Below are 20,679 nucleotides of genomic sequence, written 5' to 3'. Positions count from 1 at the left end.
GCAAACTGAGCAGTTCCTTCTTTAGTTTATCCCTCTCTTTCTATACTTCTCCTATACAGATTATAAATTGAAAGCCAATGAACATATTCTACACATTGCCTGAAGTTCTCCTTAACCTTGTCTACAAGTTCATTAGATATATTTTCTATCTACCAGCTTACCACAGGCAAGTCTTTGCAATTACTCCACTGATATAAAACAAATGCAGGCTCCCTCCAGCTTCTCCAGAAATTCTCAGCCTCTGCCAGCAGTTTTTTGGAAGCCACTTTTATAGCCTCTGTCTGCTCCTCAGTATCAAAGTTAATGCCATTCAGGATGCCATTCCTGATATTAGATTGAATGGCTTCAGTTGGCTTTTATTGTGTAATGAATTGCTACAAAATTTAGTGACTTAAAACAGCAATTTTTATTTTTTCACTCACAGTTCTGTGGGTCATTTGGGCTGTTTCCTTGCTGATTTTTCCTGGGACCCCTCATGCAACTGACTTTAACTGGAGGGTTGGTACACCAGGAAGACTATAAGTTGCCCCCTCAATGATCCCCATATTCTGGTAGTTATACCTTTTTGTAATCTTTCCTCCTGGATTGTGGGTTGGCCTAACAACTTGTAACTTGCTTCTAGCCCATAGGACATGACAAAGGTTATGAGGTATCCCTGTCAAGATTAGGTTATAGGAGTTTATAATTTCTGTCTTGCTAGCTGACTTTATTGACTCTCTTTCCCTTTCTGGCTTTGATGAAAGAAATTTATCATGTTGAAGAGTCCCATGTGGCAAGGTATTGAATGCAAAGAAAAGGAGTGGTGTCTTCACGATCCTCACCACCAAGACCACACAACTATCATCTCCATCACCTCTATTATTACTCTTCTGCAGAGCCTTGATTTGTTTTTATTAAGGTATAGCAGGTTAACAATATTATATTAGTTCAAGATGTACAACATACTAATTCACAATTTTTAGAAGTTATCCTTGATTTATAGTTATTACAAAGTATTGGCTATATTCCCATAGGGAATATAAAAACTTCTTTTACATATAGAAGTTTGTATCTCTTAATTTCATGCCCCTATATTCCTTCCCCTTTCCTCTCTCCACAAATAACCACAAGTTTATTCTCTGTATCTGTGAATCTGTTTCTTTTTGTTCTATTTGCTAGTTTGTTTTATTTTTTTAGATTACACATATATGTGATATTATATAGCATCTTTCTCTGTCTGACTTATTTCACAAAGCATGATACCCTTCAAATTGATCCATGTTATAGCAAAGGGCAAAATTCATTCTCCTTTATGGTTGAATAGTATTTCATTATATGTATGTGTGTATATATATGTGTGTGTGTGTGTGTGTCTCAAATAATTATCCACTCAACTGTTGAACACTTAGGTTGTTTCATATCTTGGAAACTGTAAATATTATTGCTATGAACAATGAACATTGAGGCACGTGTATGTTTTCAAATTAGTGCTTTCATTTTCTTCAGATATATATGAAGGAGTAGAATTGCTGACTCATATGGTACTTCTATTTTTAGTTTTTTGAGAAACCACCATATTAGGTTTTCCACAGTGGCTGTACTAACTTGCACTCTCATCAACAGTGTACAAAGTTCCCTTTTTTTCTACATCCTCACAAACATTTGTTATTTGTGATCTTTTAGATGATATCCATTCTGAGAGGCGTGAGGTGCTATCTCATTGTGATTTTGATAATGCCTTTCTCTGATGAATAATGATGCTGAAAATCTTTTCATGTGCCTGTTAGCCATCTGTGTGCCGTCTTTGGAGAAATGTCTGTTCAGGTCTCCTGCTGATATACCTGGAGTAACAGGCAAGCTTGGCCTTGGAGTACAGAAGGAAGCAGGGCAAAGGCTAACAGAGTTTTGCCAAGAGAACACACTGATTAAAGCAAGCACCCTCTGCCAGCAACACAGGAAAAGACTCTACACATGGACATCAGCCGGTGGTCAATACCAAAATCAGACTGATTATATTATTTGTAGTCAAAGATGGAGAAGCTCTATACACTCTGTAAAAACAAGACTAGGAGCTGACTGTGGTTCAGATCATGAACTCCTTACAGCAAAATTCAGACTTAAATTGAAGAAAGTAGGGAAAACCACTAGGCCACTCAAATATGACCTAAATCAAATTCCTTATGATTGACTATACAGTGGAAGTGATGAATAGATTCAAGGGATTAGATCTGGTAGACAGAGTGCCTGAAGAACTGTGAATGGAGGTTCATAACACAGTACAGGAGGCAGTGACCAAAATCATCCCCAAGAGAAAGAAACACAAAAGGCAAAATGATTGTCTGAGGAGGCCTTACAAATAGCTGAGAAGAGAAGAGAAGTGAAAGGCAAAGGAGTAAAGGAAAGATATACCCATCTGAATGCAGAGTTCCAAAAAACAGCAAGAATATATAAGAAAGCCTTCTTAAGTGAACAATGGAAAGAAGAATAGAGGAAAACAACAGAATGGGAAAGACTAGAGATCTTTTCAAGAAAATTGAAGATACCAAGGGAACATTTCATGCAAAGAAAAGTATGAAGGTGAAAGTCACTCAGTTGTGTCCAGCTCTTTGAGACTCCATGAACTATACAGTCCGTGGAATTCTCCAGGCCAGAAGGAGTGGGTAGCCTTTCCCTTCTCCAGGGCATCTTCCCAACCCTGGGATTGAATTCAGGTCTCCTGCATTGCAGGTGGATTCATTAACAGCTGAACCACAAGGGAAGCCCATTTCTTGCAAAGATGGGCAAAAGAAAGGACGGAAACAGTATGGACCTAACAGAAGCAGAAGATATTAAGAAGAGGTGGCAAGAATACACAGCGAATGATACCAAAAAATCTTAAGGACACAGATAGCCACAATGATGTGATCACCCACCTAGAGCCAGACATCCTGGAGTGTGAAGTCAACTGGGCCTTAGGAAGCATTACTACTAACAAAGCTAGTGGAAGTGATGGAATTCCACCTGAGTTACTTCAAATCCTCCAAGATGATGCTGTACAAAGAAAGTGCTGCACATAATATGTCAGCAAATTTGGAAAACACATAATGACCACAGGATTAAAAGTCAATTTTTATTTTTATTCCAAAGAAGGGCAATACCAAAGAATGTTCAAACTACCACATAATTGGGCTCATTTCACATGCTAGCAAGATAATGCTCAAAATCCTTCAAGACAGGCTTCAGCAATACGTGAACTGAGAATTTCCAGATGTACAAACTGGATTTAGAAAAGGCATAGGAACCAGAGATCAAATTGCCAACATTCATTGGATCATAGAAAAACCAAGGGAATTCCAGAAAAATATCCACTTCTGCTTCATTGCTCATGCTAAAGCCTTTGACTGTATGAATCACAACAAACTGTGGAAAATTCTGAAAGAGATGGGAATACCAGGCCACCTGACCTACCTTCTGAGAAACCTGTATGCAGGTTGAGAAACAACAGTTAGAACTGGACATGGAACAATGGACTGATTCCAAATTAGGAAAGGAGTACATTAAGGCTGTATATTGTCACCCTGCTTATTTAATTTCTATGCAGGGTACATCATGCAAAATGCCAGGCTGGATGAAACACAAGCTGGAATCAAGATTGCCAGGAGAAATATCAATAACTTCAGATAGGCAGATGACACCTCCCTAATGGCAGAAAGTGAAGAAGAACTAAGAAGCCTCTTGATGAAGGTGAAAGTGGAGAGTTATAAAGCTGGCTTAAAACTCAACATTCAAAAAATGAAGATCATGGCAACTCTTCCCGTTACTTCATGGCAAATAGATGGGGAAAAAATGGAAATAGTAACAGACTTTATTTTCTTGGGCTCCAAGATAACTATGGATGGTGACTTCAGCGTGTAATTAAAAGACGCTTCCTGCTTGGAAGTAAGGCTATGATGAACGTAGATAGTGTATTAGAAAGCAGACATCACTTTGCTCACAAAGGTTCATATAGTCAAAGCTATGTTTTCTACTTCCAGTAGTCAGGTATGGATGTGAGAGTTGAATCATAAAGAAGGCTGAGCACTGAAGAACTGATGCTTTCAAATTGTGGTCTTGGAGAAGACTCTTGAGAATCCCTTGGACTGCAAGGAGATCAAACCAGTCAATTCTAAAAAAAAACCAACCCTGAATATTCATTGGAAGGACTGCTACTGAAGCTGAAGCTCCAATACTTTGGCCACCTGATGGGAAGAGCTGACTCATTGGAAAATACCCTGATGTTTGGAAAGATTGAAGGCAGGAGGAGAAGGGGTTGATAGAGGATGGGATGGTTGGATGCCATCACCGAGTCAATGGACATGAGTTTGAGCAAACTCAGTGTGATAATGAAGGACAGAGAAGCCTGGCATGCTTCAGTTCATGGGGTTGCAAAGAGTCAGTAATGACTGAGCAACTGACTAACAACAACCCATTTTTTAAACCAAGTCATTTATTTTTTTGACACTGAGTTGTATGAGGTGTTTATGTATTTTTGATATTAGACCCTCATCGATCATATCATTTGCAGCTATTTTCTCTCATTCAGTAGATTGTCTTTTCATTTTCACCATGTCTTCACTGTGTGAAAGCTTTCGAGTTTAATTAAGTAGCATTTGTTCATTTTTGTTTTTATTTCTTTTGTCTTATGAGACAGTGAGATATCCAAAACTATTTGTACAACTTATGTCAAAACCTATGTTTTCTTCTAGGAGCCTTATGGCTTCCCATCTTACATTTAGTTTTTGAGCATTTCGAGTTTATTATTGTATATGGTATTAAAGAACATTCTAATTTCATTCTTTTACACATAGCAGTCCAGTTTCTCATCACCACTTGTTAAGGAGACTATCTTTTCTCCATTGTATGCTTTGTCTCCTCTGTTATAGATTGATTGACTGTAAGTCCGTGGTTTTATTTCTGAACTCACTGTTCTGTTCCATTAATCTACTTGCTTGTTTTTGTGCCGGTATCCTGTTGTTTTGATGACTATGGTTTTGTAATATGGTCTGAAGTAAGGGTACATGAGTCCTCCTGTTCTCTTTTTCTTTTTCAAGTTTGTTTTAATTATTCAAGGTCTTTTGTGTTTCCATACAAATTTTAAAATTATTTGTTTTAATTCTGTGAAAAATGCCTTTGGTATTTTGGTAAGAATTGCATTGAATATGTAGATTGCTTTGAGTAGCACAGTCATTTTAACAATATTAATTGTTACAATCCATGAACATGGTATATCTTTCTATTTATTTGTGTCATCTGTGTGATAAATTTCCTTAGGTAGGTTTATCCCTAGGTATTTTGTTCCTTTTGATGAGACTGTAAATTGGATTATTTCATTAATTTTTCTTTTCAATAGTTTATTGTTAATGTATAGAAATGCAACAGTTTTCTACATATCAATTTTATAGTCTACAAATTTGCTGAATTCATTGATTAGCTCTAGTGGTTTTTTTTGTTTGTTTGTTTTGTTTTGTTAGCATCTTTATGATTTTCTATGCATAGCATCATGTCATCTGCAAATGGTAACAGTTTTACTTCTTCTTGCCTTGATTCTTGACAGGTCATTCTTAACCACTGACTGACTAATGGGGATGATGAACTGGGCAGGCAAAAGGGCCTCTAAACAACTTATCCTCATTGATATAATGTTTCTAGCCCATTCCTCCACGCCCAAAATATCAGCTCTACACTCAGCAGCCAGTGTCAGTAGTTAGATAGGATAATGGTCTTTCCTCTGACCTGGCAGGTCTCTCTTAAAACAGATCTCCAAGGTTCCTGCGTTTCCCTTCTTGGGTTATAGGAGTTATTGATACTATTTACAATCCTTGCATGGCTAACAGGAAAGATCAGGCCATGCACTATGGGGACTAATTTCCTGGCCTCTCCTATGACCTTGGTGTAAAGAGACTCCCAAGGATTTCCTTCAAATGCTTTGAATCTCTCTGCTGTGCCCATGTAACATAGCTTAAGAGTAGCACACCTCATCTATTGACTGACCTGCCAGAGAGACAAAACTGGGGCTCTTGGCTGATATGCCCTGTCCTAAAGAAGCTTCACAGTACAGTATGACTTTTCTGAACAAAGGAATTTGCTTTCCTTGCCCCTTACCTCCCACCTCAGGGCTTGGAGACCTAGAGAAGGGATGGAAGATGTTTTGATCTGGCTCTAGGCGTGAGGACATACGGTCACAAGCTTGTGTTCAGTGACCTAATCTTGCTCCAGTGTTTCTAACGAACATCCTTTCTTCCATCTATGCTCACAGGTAGATGTAAGCAGCTCTTCTTTCCCACAGATGATGAAGCCTCTCTGATAGCTGAAGAGACCCTGGGAAGGAAAAGCTGCTACTTATTTCTTTAAATCCCGCAAATCCCAACCCATCTCCCACTCATCACATTTCTCCTCTGGATCTCTTTCTCTGATTAACATCAGACAGAAACATGAGAGAACAATAGCTGGCTCTATGAATGGCAGACGAGATGAGGTGCCAGAAGCCAGAAACAAGTGCGGATCAGTAGACAAAGAACCAGTGTGAGAGAGGAGATGCGATGCATCTGCCTCTTTTATGAATCATCAAGGAGCCCAAGGATAGGGCACAATTTGATTCAGGAATAATTCAATGGTAGTTTTTCATTATTAAAGGAAGTTTTCTATTGGATTAATAAGACATTTTTAGACAAACTAAATTAAATAAATATAATTACTCATAAACCTAGTTTTCGAATTCAAAAGTTCTTGATCTTCATTTATGAAAAGGTTAAGATTTTCTTGGCCTGCTTTATTTGTAAATGAGCAACTCATCATTCATGGGCCTTGCTGTATCAGGTGGAAGGAAAAGAAAGCCACAACATGGCACCTTTTCAACAGGGCCTCCCCTGACCACTTTATTCAGAGTTGTGTCCTGAGCACCCTTCACCCATGAATTAGGGTTTTCTGTCTGGTGCATTAACATGGCCCAAGTGCCTGGGCCAGTGCCTGGCATACAGTAGGTACTTAATACATGTTCTTAAAGGAGTAAAGAAATTTTGACAAAATATTGGGTTGGCCAAAAAATTCATTCAGGCTTTTCTGTAAGATGGTACAAAAACCCAAATGGATTTTCTGGTCAACCCATTCTATTTTATCCCCTACTTATACAAATGAGGACACTGAGAATTAGAGAAATTATGTAATACCAAATGACAGGTAGCTGGAGTCAAAACTAGCACTTGACCTGGCACCTGTTCTGGCACTTGATTCTCTGACCTGGAGGATCTTTAGCTTCTCATCAGAAGCCAGCTTTCCTTTCCCTCCCTGCAAATGTTTCCACGCTCCTCCTCATCACTAGGGATGATCAGGCCCCAGCACCACACACCTCTGGGTGACTTGGAAGTGAGAAGATGCTGTCTGTGCCCTAAAGACAAATACTTCCCTAACAGCAGTGTGGGAAACAGGGCAGAAGGCTTCTTCTGAGCTGCTGCTGCTGCTAAGTCACTTCAGTCGTGTCTGACTCTGTGCGACCCCATAGATGGCAGCCCACCAGGCTCCCCCATTCCTGGGATTCTCCAGGCAAGAACACTGGAGTGGGTTGCCATTTCCTTCTTCAATGCATGAAAGTGAAAAGTGAAAGTGAAGTTGCTCAGTCGTGTCCGACTCTTAGCAACCCTATGGACTGCAGCCTACCAGGCTCCTCCGTCCATGGGATTTTCCAGGCAAGGGTACTGGGGTGGATTGCCATTTCCTTCTCCATTCTTCTGAGCACACTCCCCCAAATGATATCATTTTAGTAAGCTTTTGAGGACAATACATTGCCATGATGTTTGTTATGTCCTTGATGAAAAGTCAGTAGAGGCAGGAGAGTGAAACAAAGACCAGTAAGCCTAGAGAAGATTGTTAAAAGGTTGTATTGGCCAGGGCAGTGAGATCCCAGAGCCCTTATTAAGCTTACAATCACTGATGTTAGAACCTGATGAAGTGGTTACTCAAGGAAATATACATCTGCATATTTCCCAGCTCAGCTGCCCTGCCAAATTGTGGGAGCCTGTGTATTTGCATCACTCTATATCTGCTCCCTACCTTCTGTCCCTCTCTACCTTTGCAAAGTTTGATATGCCTGAGTGACCTACAAGAAGGAACCCTCCTGGCATTCCTTGGCAGCTGGACTTGGAGTATAAAATACTCTTGGTCATTTCCTTCTGCAGGATTCACACTACATAACCCAGGGCTGGTTTCCCTGCTGGGGAGATGTCCATTACCACAGTATGCTGCTTGTCATGCTGTGTGCTCCATAGCTTTCATGGGTGTATGTGCTTTTTTTTCATCTGTCTTGAAAACACTTGGGTGTAGGTTTGGAAAAACTCTAAATGAGCTTCGATCTACCCTGCTCCGTGTGCCCAGTCCTGAGGAAGCCACTGAGCGTGGCCACCAGCCTGGCCCAGGAGCTGGAGCTATCCCTGGCACAATACGGCAGATGGACAGTTTCCACGAAGAACCAGAAATGAGGCAGAGAGGCATGCAAGCTGAAGCAAGGAGGGAAGTCTTCCCTGGGAGTGGTGGGTTGCCACAAGTTCTATTTTCTTTGATGAAACTCAATAAACTGACTTTCTATGAAAGCTGAGGCTCAGCATGTTTAACCATAAAAGGTAACCCGCACCCCAGCCCCACAGAGTGTAAGGGTGGAAGTCAGCTCAGACTTTGGGGCAGTGAGGTCTTGAGCTTTGCTGGGCATCACTAAGCCCAGAGAAGCTCCATGTGCCCCCTCAGGAGATGCAGTTTTGGGGGTGTGTGTGGAGGATCATGGCCTGGTCCAGGTTGGGAAGCAGCACTGTAAGGCTTGGGCAGGGGAAGAGTCTAACGGGCACCCTGGCACCAAGCAGTAGCCGCATTCCTACCTTTGCTCTGCAAAGGGAAGAGCCGGCACATTGTAGGCATGGGAAACAGTCGCTGAAGAGTCTGCACTGTCAAAGAGTGGGAGACAACTTGTGTCATTGGACATGTCCTTCTTATTTGTCCATAAAGTTATTTCAGATAGCTTAAATTATACCACTCCCAACAGTCCTCAATCCCCTGAAGCTTTTATTTTCTTTTAAAAACTAACAGACCAGTGGTTCCCCAAGCTGGGAAATAACAATGAAATGTCTCTAGTATTTTCCCGCAGATGTGGGAGTAAAGGGTGAGAGGATGGGTTAGTTGCTCAGTCGTGTCTGACTCTTTGAGACCCTATGGTCTGTCCATGGAATTCTCCAGGCAAGCATACTGGACGGGGTTGCCATTCCCTTCCCCAGGGGGACTTCTTGACACAAGGATCAAACCCAGCTCTCCTGCATTGCAGGCAGATTCTCTACCATCTGAGCTATCAGGGAAGGCCCTGGTGGGCTTCACTATAAATGTCTGAGGTGGGGCCACTATGCTGTCTGCTAGGCAGTAAGCCCCCTGCCTATATCCCATACCAGAAGTCCCGGTAACAGCAGCAGCGACACCATGGGAGGAACTCGTCCGCCATGGGAGGAGCAGCATGATGGGGATGTTCCCGAAGAGGTGGAAGGGGCTAAATGAAACATTTCTACTGAATGGAATTCAATAATAGTGTTTCAAGAACAACACAAATCCTGTGTAATATTTGATTTAAAATACTTCAACTATTTTCTTAGAATTTCTTATTTGCTCCTGACACTTAATAGTGAGAAAAGATTATTGATCCCATTTTACAGATGAGGACGCTTGAGCCTTAGAAACGTTATGTCCCAGAAGAAGTGAAAGTAAACCTCCAAATCTCTGATTCTCAGTACACCAGGGTTTCAACTGAAGCCTGCTAGGGACACAGAAATGATTGGGATGCAGAACACATCAGTCTTCAAAGAGCAGTCCCAGGGAAGACCTCACTAAGCAGACATTGATAAAGACAGAATTCCATTTGTAAACTCATTTGTGGTGACTTTAGTACAGTAATGAAGCAATTCCTGGTTAGCATTGTTTGCTCCTTTCTGTGAAAACTGGTTCACTGGGAGGAAACACAAAGATTGCAGGTCCCTGGGTCTTATTAACAAGATGCTCCTGCCCCTCAGCAGCATTTAGGTTTCCCTAGGCTTCCCTAACCCACTCCAGTGTTCTTGCCTGGAGAATCCCAGGGACAGGGGAGCCTGGTGGGCTGCCGTCTATGGGATCACACAGACTCGGACACGACTGAAGTGACTTAGCAGCAGCAGCAGCAGGCTTCCCTAGGTTTCCCAGGCTTAGCAGACAAAAATACAAAATGCCCAGTTATATTTGCATTTTAGATAAGTAAAGAATAATATTTTAGTGTAAACATACCCCATATATTGCATTGCATGCTCAGTCATGTCCAACTCTTTGTGGCCCTATGGACTATAGCTTGTCAGGCTCCTCTGTCCATGGGAGTTTCCCAGTAAGAATGTTGGAGTGGGTTGCCATTCCCTCCTCCAGGGGATTTTCCTGACCCAGAAATTGAACCTGTATCTGCTGCATTTTCTGCATATCAGGCAGATTATTTACCACTGAGCCACCAGGGAAGCCCATATATTGCATGGGGCATACTTATTAAAAAAAAAAAAAAAAAGCTGTGCTATTTGTATGAAAGTCAAATTTAACTAGGCATCTTGTGTTTGAAGGGCTTCCCTAGTGGCTCAAATATTAAAGAATCTGCCTGTAATGCAGGAGACCTGGGTTCAATCCCTGGGTAGAGAAGATCCCCTGGAGAAGGGAATGGCTACCCACTCTAGTATTTTTGCCTGGAGAATCCCACGAACAAAGAAGTCTGGTGGGCTACAGTCCATGGGGCCAAAAGGAGTCAGACACGACTGAATGACTAACACTTTCACTTATATTTTATCTGGTAACTCTATTAGTAGGTTACAGCACTTGAAGAACTTTGCTTTCCCAACCACCCACTGTCCTTATCTAGTGCTCCATGTTCTGGATCTTTCTCCCCAGGGCCAGGCAGAGTATCCCTCTTGACAAGAGTCCGCTAGAGACAAGATGGCTTAGCGCAAAGGTGTGAGACTTGTGTTGAGATTTCAGGCCAAATATTAGGGTGTGGGTTCCAGGGAGCCCAAATTCACATGAGAGGACTAGCAATGACCCTGCTGGCTTCTGCCTAATGAATCCCGAATTGGTTAGGCAGAAATGTGTTGACAGAGGCACAGTCACACATGTCTCAATTTTTCTTTCTCACTCCTGAAACCATTACTGAACCTGGACTTGGGTTTGCTCATCCTTGCTCAGTAAAGCCAATCTACTGACTGGGTTGTGGCCAAGGAAAGCACAGCATTTATTGTGGGGTTCAAAGCAGGGAGAACAAGCATCTCATGCTCAAAAGATCTGAGTTCCCTGATAGCTTACAGGAAAGGGGTTTTAAAGATGCTGTGAGGGAGGGGTCTGCAGGGTCCGTGATCAACTTGTGCCCAATTCTTAAATTGGTTGGTATCAAGGTGAAGTTGCGAGCACCACCAACCTTCTGGTTTCAACCAGTCTGGGGTCTATGTCCTTATTGTCAGCAGTTTTCTTCTGGTGGGGGTCTGCTCCCTGTCAAAACAACTTAGGAATGTGTGTCAGACTTTCATCTGTATCTTTCAGGGAACTGCTATGTGACTGATTTATAGTCTACACGATTCCCAGTTTCCCAGCTCAACAGCTATTCTTTGTCTCTACGTCTCCACATTTCCTAATCATTAACTCTTGTGCAAGCCTTTTGAGACTCATAAGAGGCCTGAGAGACTAAACCAAGAGTCTTTGACTTCAAGGACAGGAACACAGTATGTGGTTTCAAAACCACTAGCCTGACTGCTTTTAAACATGTGGCATCTAGAATTCTAGGGCCCTCATAGAAGCGGGTGAGACGTCACGCCCTCGTTCTCTCCCCGGACACCAGTACGGATGCCGGTACCAGGTCAGTAGGGCTCAGCCTCCAGCGCAGCCAGAGCTACACCCTTTCACTCTCTGCCAGTGGCTGAGGGAGTCGGCCTGTTCTCACAAGGGTCCCTCTTAGCATTTGCAGAATTAATTTAGATTGACATAAAAGAAAATCATGGACGATTTTCTGCAGGTTGCTGCTTAATTTCAGGGAGAGATAAGATGGGGTACGGTCTAAGGAAAGGGGGCAGCTGATGAGCGCCTAGAGTGATTACTTGTAACCTGGGACTGTGCCGTCCACTCTTGCTGGACTTACCAAATAGAGTTTCTGAGGGTGCTGTAGGCTGGGCCCTGGAGACTGGGTCGTCACGGACAGAGAGTGTTCCCTGTCTTTAAGGGCGGGTGACTCGGGGAGCCCCACAGAGGACAGACTGGGAGCCGGGCCGGCAGCTTCCTAGCTACTAACCTTCAGCACCCTCTGCTTCCACAGCCAGGCGTGGCTGGGGCCTGGGAGCAGATGGGCTAGGCATTCAGGGGTCCAGAGATCTTCTCCACGTCCCAGAGGTCATAGCATGGGACCCTCTGATTGGAGGCCCATGCGGTAGGTGTGTGGCTCCTTTCTCAGCAGGGGCCTGGACCTTGTGAAGCCTGGCTTCTAGGTGGGAGAGTGTGAACACCAGATTCAGAGTCTCCCTGGCCTGAGCACAGTTGCTACTGGTCAAAGAGTTTTAGTACTATTATCATTTTTGTTTAGTTTTTAGTATTCCTGCCTTTTTCTCCACAAAAGGGCAAATTAAAATGAAGTAAGGCTTGTACCAGGACTGGCTATTCCTCCTTGAAGCCTCCAAGACTAACATAATTCAAATCCTGACCAGTGTAATTTGAAATGCAGGTGGATTTTCACTTCCATCCTGTAGTCTTTCCCCCAACCAGATTCAGTTTAGATTAAGGAGAACCAAAGTAGGGCATGTTTGCCTTTGGCTCCATCAATGGTACAGCGGTTACCCTCCTATCCTGCCGTGTGACTTGGTCTGAAAGTCAGTCCTTTGGTCTAAAAGGGATTGCAGAGAGGGGCTTTCCTAGAATGGATGGGGTGGGTTGGTCTCAGACTCACTGCACCGCATGACTAATCCTTTCCTTCTCATTATCCCTGTGTATGTTCTCCTGATCTGTCCCTCACCGTCTGCATGCCTCCTCCACGGTAGGGGTTTCCAGGCCCTTGCCTCACCTCAGCTTTCTGAGTTCAGCTGCTCTGAGTCCCTTCACAGTCCTCTTCTGTCTGGTTTTTCTTTACAGACCGGTATAAGATGGTCTTGTTTGATGAGGAAGTCACACAGCTCCCCAACCCTTCTCAGCATCCTCACTGCTCCCTGCCACCACCTGGAGCCCACACTCTTTATCTCGTCTTCCTGCACCCTTCACCGGTGCTCTCGCCTGGGCCTTGCCTCCATAGCAGCAGTGACCAAGGAAGCCTGGCACAAAGAATGTTGCTGAGCACCTGGTGTGTGCCCAGCAAGGAGCTAATGTGCTGTGACCGAGAGCACAGGCTCGGGGCATATTAGTTTGCCCACATCTGACCCCAGACTTACAATCTGTGCCGGCCGGTGCAAGAGACACTGACCCTCTGGGCCTCCTTCTGTGTGTGCATGCTCTGTCACGTCTGACTTTGTGACCTCGTGGACTGCAGCCTGACAGGCTCCTCTGTCCATGGGATTCTCCAGGCAAGAATACTGGAGTGGGTTGCCATTTCCTTCTCCAGGGGATCTTCCCAACTCAGGCAATGGACTTGCATCTCCCGTGGCTTCTGCATTGGCAGGTGGAGTCTTTACCACTGAGCCACCTAGGAAGACCTGGGCCTTCTTCTACCATCCATCAAATAAGAACCTGAAGAGACGTTTTCAGGTGCTCTAAGGTTCCTTGGCTTTCCTCTTGCCTACCAGAGTCCAGATGTGACAGAAGGGATTAGAAGGCTCACGTTCAAGTGCGGGACTGCCCTTAACTGTGGGGAAGATGGAGCCCCCTTCCTGGTCCTATATACAGAGGGCCCTACTCCGACCTCTCCATTTCTCATGAGTAGATGAACAAAAGGGTCACAATGGACATGTCTGCCCAAAGCCCATGCTCCCCTTCTGATCCGTGCTCTATCTACCCAGGGCCCTGGAATTCCTGCTCAGGCAGTCTTGATCGTGCTTCCAGGGGCAACAGAAGGCACTCCCTTGTGTCTGTTCTCTGGAGGATGGACTGCTCTGTGCTATGCATGTCCATACGGCAGGCGCTGCCTTATTCCCCTGTAGTCAAGACTTCAGCTTTCTAGGACTTGAGACTCAGGATAGATTAATGATCATAACTGGTCTGAAAGGAATGTAATTATTGATACTAATAATCTACTCGTGATGGAATAAAGCTTTGCTTTCTTGTCCCAGCTCTGTCACTATCTAGAAAAGGCTGGGGAGGGTCCCATTAATCACGCTGTCTTGATGTTCCTGCCCACTCAATAGTCACAGGGATGAATATATTGCTCAGAAGACAGGGGAGGGATTGTTACCATACACACACTACAAAGGCATTATTGTCATTGTCAGGTTGCTTGATGGTTTCATAATTTTAATAGAAGAACTGGCTTTTAGACTCAAAGGAGTGACTAATAAAGAAGTCCACGGCCATGTGGTAATGGCTAAAGCGCTCCCAACAGGGGAGGGCTGAGTTCTCTCGGAGTCCGAGGGCTCTCCTGCTCTCCCATCACTCCGCCTCCAGCCCTTCGTCCCGCCTGCACAGCTCTCCTGCTTAAAGCTGTACAGTGAAACATTTCTCTAAACGGAGAGAAAAATAAACAGATAAGAAGCGTCTAACCGCTTGCATGAGTCAGGACTTTCTTGGTTGTCTGTGATAGAAACCTAACTCTGATTTAAGAAAAAAAAAAAATGCAGACTGAGCTGGGCACATGTGGATCGGCTCAAAGGACGACACAGACCGGGAGGATAGGTGTCCCTCCATGCAGGACTGAAGCTCAGAGAATGAAAATGTAGTCCTCCAGGCCCCAGCCCTGACCGCTCACCCCTTGGCTCAGTTCTGCTTTCTCCTGGGTGCGCTGGTTGTCAGGCCGTCCCCAGCAGCTGAGCCCAGGGGATGAGAAGCTGCACTGCAAGCTTCTCCACTGTCTGCTTTGCTTCTCAACCCCACGCACCCCTTCCTTTGTCTGTTTGTTGTCTCCCTCTGGGGGGGAGCAGGGGCTTTGCAGGATTCATTCTTCTATAGCCAGAGTGTCCAGCAGCACCTGGAACAGAGAAAGCCGTGTGAAACATGTTCATAATCTTTACTTTCTAGACAGAGAGGTTGACACTCAGAGAGAAGAAACAAGTTCCCTGAGGTCATTCAGCACACACGTGACAGAGCCCAGGTTTGAACACACATGATTAGATTTCAGACCCTCTGATGATGTACATTGTGTGGCAGAGTCTTGGATCCAGTGTCTATCTGAGCTGGGCAAGGAGGCCCTGGAGGGAGACAGAGGGAGGGAAAGAGAGAGAAGGGGAAGAAGGGAGAGGAAAGGCCAGGATACCAGGGCAGTGGGCAGCTCATCTGGTCCATCTCAGGGAGGGGAGATGGCACCCACTTCCCGCCCCCAGTGACAGCACTGGAATATGCCAGTTTGGGGAAAGGAAACTATTAAAGGAGCCTTTAAAATTGTTAGCAAAATCAAATTACTGCACAGTTCTGTTTTCCATGGGTCCTGACTGAAGCCATAGGTTCCTTTTCTATGATTCTCTGTAGCAGACCACTGGGGCGCCTCACCTGTGTCCTGCAAGTGTCTCCAAGGTCAGGGCTTGGAAGGTAGGAAGATGGCTACCCAGAGATGTCTGCATCCCCAGTATATTTTGCTGTACTGGGAACACTAGTTTCAGAGCGCCTGCTCGGGAATCTGACACTCTGAGGCTAAAGACCAGCTCTGCCCTTCTCTAACTTCCTGTGCTTGTCAGGCTCCTCTTTCGTGGGGCTGTTGAACAGATGCAGCTGGGTGGATGTGCTCTTCTCTCTCTGCGAGTGGCCCCCTGTGCCGCTTCTCTCACAGAGACTGAATGAGTGGTGGGGACGTGGCAGAGTCAGGGTCCTGCTGCTGTGGTTTTGGCTCCTTGCCTGCAAGGTGACAGGCACATCCTCAGAACTTGCAAGCTCTCCCTCCCTCCACAAGGTAGTCATGGAGTAGACCATCTCATTAGGTAGCTATTGGATGCACATAAAAGTGGCTGCTACAAAGCCCATTAGTTAATTGCAAAGTAATTGCCAGCACACTGAAAGGAACATCTGTTTGATTTATTCTAATTGCCTAGATGTGATTAAGTCATCCAGACTTGAGTAAGGACCTTAGGAGGCTGGCAGCTTCCAAGTTCAGGAGCACCCTTGTGCTGAGATGGGATGGGGTGGATCTCAGGGCTCATGGAGTAACATAGTAAGGGGGCAAAGGTCTGGCCCCCAGTGAAGTTCTCAAAGCCCTCTGAAGCTCAGGGGTGGAGCTTTCTTTGGAGTCTGCCAATGCTTCTGTTGGGCTCCTCAGAAGGTGCGCAGGGTTGCATATGGGGCATACGGAGAAGGAGGCCTAGGGCTCACGGCCAGTCCCCGGTTCTGCTGATGCAATCTCACCCTTGTCCCCACCTGTTCCATTCACACCCCAAGGCACTTTCTCAGACATGAGTTTGCTCAGGTTGCCATGAAATAGTACCGCACACTGAGTAGGTTTATAGAAACTTACTCTCTCACAGTTCCGTAGGACAGAAAGCTGAAATCAAGGTGTCAGTTGGGCCATGTTCCCTCTGAAGCCTTCAGGGAGGCTGATTCCTTGTCTCTTCCAGTTATTCATAGCCTCAGACATCCATTCCTTGGCTTATAGTTGCATCACTCCAACCTCTGCCTCCAACTTTACATAGCTTTCTCTGCACATCTCTGTGTCTTCACATGGCCATCTTCTCATAAAGACATGAATCATATTGAATTCGGGTCCATCCTAACTCTAGTGAAACCTCATTTGAACTAGCTACATCAGCAATGACCCTTCCACATCACCCCAGAAAGAATATGAGAGGAATGATAACTGTAGAACCCTGTGGTCCTAATAGACTGAATGTCCTGCCTCCGTCCTGATCAGTTGACATTGCTAGATTGGGCTCAAAAGGAAGGACTCTCCCAGTGATGGTCTAGTTAGAAAGACATTGCCAAGGCAAGCTGGCCAAGCATGTCCTTCCATAGAACCCAGAGATGAGAGATTATTTCCCAGAATATGACTTTTCTGGTAAAATAACTCTCTCATATTTTTGCTTTCCTTACACATGACCTGTCTTTAGAATGATGTTGCAGAATAGAATAAGAGCCTTTCACACCTGAGAAATTAGCTGCAAGTTGACCTGTGTTTTCTCATTGACTTTCACTGTCAAATCAGAGATATGCTCTCTGACCACCTACTAGGCCTGCACATTGCTCTCTTCTTTCTCTATATCTTTCCTTTCTGTGATCTTCATTTTAAGCTCACATGGAGTCTGATAAACAGGACCCAAGTAGGTCCTCCCCTTTGCCAATTCTTTCCTGTGCTCCAGTTCTGCAGTGGCCTTCTTATGTGGCTTTTTTAAATGCCATACCATCCACCTGAATCCCACAACTTCCCAACAAGGAAAAGGAGAGACCCCCATATTAGCATCTCCATGACCTAGTTCTTTTGCTCATTAACCCATGGTGCTCTCTTCTTCCCAGTAGGGTTTCAGGGCACAAGCAGGAACCCTTCTTCGCCACGCCATGGGTGTATCTTGGGAACTATGCAAGTTTCTTTTCCTGGATTACCCTACTACTTTGATTCCAAGCATCTGAATTCCCTTTGGATTTTGCATCCCAGTGAGAAGGTCATGTCTGCTTTGGCAAACTCCTGTAGCACCGCGTAGGAAGCAGGACGCAGCATGACAAGAGCCAGGTGACAAGAACAAGACAGACTTGACTGCTTGTCTCTTCTCTCTGAGTGTGTTCGGGTCTCTTCCCCTTCCTTTCTCTTAAGGAGGTGGTTTGCTGCGTGGGTAAAATGAAGGACTATTCTCCCCGGTAATGCTAGTGGTAAAGAACCTACCTGCCAATGCAGGAGATGTAAGAGACACAGGCTCTATCCCTGGGTCAGGAAGATCCCCTGGAGAACCCTCATGGACAAAAGAACTACAGTCCATGAGGTGAGACACAACTAAAGCAACTTATCATGCACTTATATAGCAAGGTGGAGGACAAGTCTAGCCAGTAGGCCTCCAGGTCAAAGAGGTAGAGCCTTGGTTATTGTTTAGTCACTAAGCTGTGTCTGATTCTTTTGTGACTCCATGGACTATACACTGCTAGGCTCCTCTGTCCATGGGATTTTTCAGGCAAGAATATTGGAGTGATTTTGGAACCCAAGAAAATTAAGTCTGTCACTGTTTCCATTGTTTCCCCATTTATTTGCCATGAAGTGATGGGGCCAGATGCCATGATCGTAGGTTTTTGAATGTTGAGTTTTAAACCAGCTTTTCACTCACTTTCATCAAGGGGCTCTTTAGTTCTTCTTCACTTTCTGCCATAAGGGTGGTGTCATCTGCATATCTGAGGTTATTGATATTTCTCCTAACAATCTTGCTTTCAGCTTGTGCTTCATCCAGCCTGGCATTTTGCATGATGTACTCTGCATATAAGTTAAATAAGCAGTGTGACAACCAGTCCATTGTTCCATGACCAGTTCTAACTGTTGCTTCTTGACTTGCATACAGATTTCTCAGGAGGCAGGTAAGGTGGTCTGGTATTCCAATGCTTTGAAGTATTTTCCACAGTTTGTTGTGATCTACACAGTCATAGGCTTTGACATCATCAATAAAGCAGAAGTAGATGATTTTATGGAATTCTCTTGCTATTTCTATGATCCAACTGACATTGGCAATTTGATTTCTGGTTCCTCTGCCTTTTCTAAATGCAGCTTGAACATCTGGAAGTTCACAATTCACATACTGTTGAAGCCTGGCTTGAAGAATTTTGAGTATTACTTTACTAGCATGTGAGATGAATGCAACTGTGTGGTGATTTGAATGTTCTTTTGTGTTGCATTTCTTTAGAATTGGAAGGAAAGCTGACATTTTCCAGTCCTGTGGCCACTGCTGAGTTTTCCAAATTTGCTGGTATATTGAGTGCAGCAATTTAACAGCACCATCTTTTAGGCTTTGAAATAGCTTAGCTGGAATTCCATTACCTGCACTAGCTTTGTTCATAGTTATGTCTTCTGTGCCCCATCTGACCTCACACTTCAGGATGCCTGGCTCTAGGTGAGCGATCACACCATCATGGTTATCTGGGTCATGAAGATCTTTTTTGTATAGTTCTTCTGTGTATTGTTGCCACCTTTTCTTCATATCTTCTGCTTCTGTTAGGTCCACACCACTTGTATCCTTTATTGTGCCCATTTTGTTCCCTTGGAATCTCTAATTTTCTTGAAGAGATCTCAAGTCTTTCCCATTTTATTGTTATCCTCTATTTCTTTGCACTGATCACTGAGGAAGGCTTACTTATCTCTCCTTGCTATTCTTTGGAACTCTGCATTCAAATGGGTATATCTTTCCTTTTCTCCTTTGCCTTTCACTTCTCTTCTTTTCTCAACTATTTGTAAGATACCCTCAGACAGACATTTTGCCTTTTTGCATTTCTTTTTCTTGGAGATGGTCTTGATCATTGTCTCCTATACAATTTCAAGAACCTCTGTCCATAGTTCTTCGGAATCTCTGTCTATCAGATCTAAACCCTTGAATATATTTGTCCACTGTATAACCATAAGGGATTTGATTGAGGTCATACCTGAATGATCTAATGGTTTTCCCTACTTGTTTCAATTTAAGTCTGAATTTTGTAATAAGGAGTTCATGATCTTAGCCACAGCCAGCTCCCTGTCTTGCTTTTGCTGAGTGTATCTTCTCCATCTTCGACTGCAAAGACTGCAAAGAATATAATCAATCTGGTTTTGGTATTGACCATCTGGTGATTTCCATGTACAGAGACATCTGTTGTGCTTTTGGAAGATGGTGTATGCTATGACCAGTGCGTTCTCTTGGCAAAACTCTGTTAAACTTAGCCCTACTTTATTTTGTAGTCCAAGGCCAAACTTGCCTGTTACTTCAGGTATCTCTTGACTTCCTACTTTTTCATTCCAGTCCCCTATGATGAAAAGGACATCTTTTTTTTTTTTTTTTGGTTTTAGTTCTAGAAGGTCTTGTAGATCATCATAGAACCATTCAACTTCAGCTTCTTCAGCATTACTGTTTGGTGTATAGACTTGGATTACTGTGATATTGAATGATTTGCCTTGGAAACAAACAGCGATCATTCTGTTGTTTTAGATATTGTACCCAAACATTGCATTTTGGACTCTTACATTGACTATGAGGGCTACTCCATTTCTTCTAAGGGATTCTTGCCCACATTAGTAGATATAATGGTCATCTGAATTAAATTCACCCCTTCTTTTCCATTTTAGTTCACTGATTCCTAAAATGTCAGTGTTCACTCTTGCCATGATAGCTTATGGTGAATGATGTCAGATTTGTGATCTACAAAGAAGAAGATTTAGCTTTGGGACAAGGGACTAGCCTTGATTACTCAAGATGTTTTGTGTAGCTGAGTTTTATTAAAGTATAAAAAGGGACAGAGAAAGCTTCTGACATAGACATCAGAAGGGGGACAAAGAGCGCCCCCCTTGCTAGTCTAAGCAAGGGAGTGATATACTTTTTCAATTAATTATTGAAGTAAATCAAAAGAATGTCTCAATGTTGTAAAGGTCTTACTGGATCCATTCCCACAATATACATT

This window comes from Dama dama, chromosome 4 (assembly GCF_033118175.1).
Source record: "Dama dama isolate Ldn47 chromosome 4, ASM3311817v1, whole genome shotgun sequence".
NCBI lineage: Eukaryota > Metazoa > Chordata > Mammalia > Artiodactyla > Cervidae > Dama > Dama dama.
Note: the sequence above shows the minus strand (reverse complement) of the source record.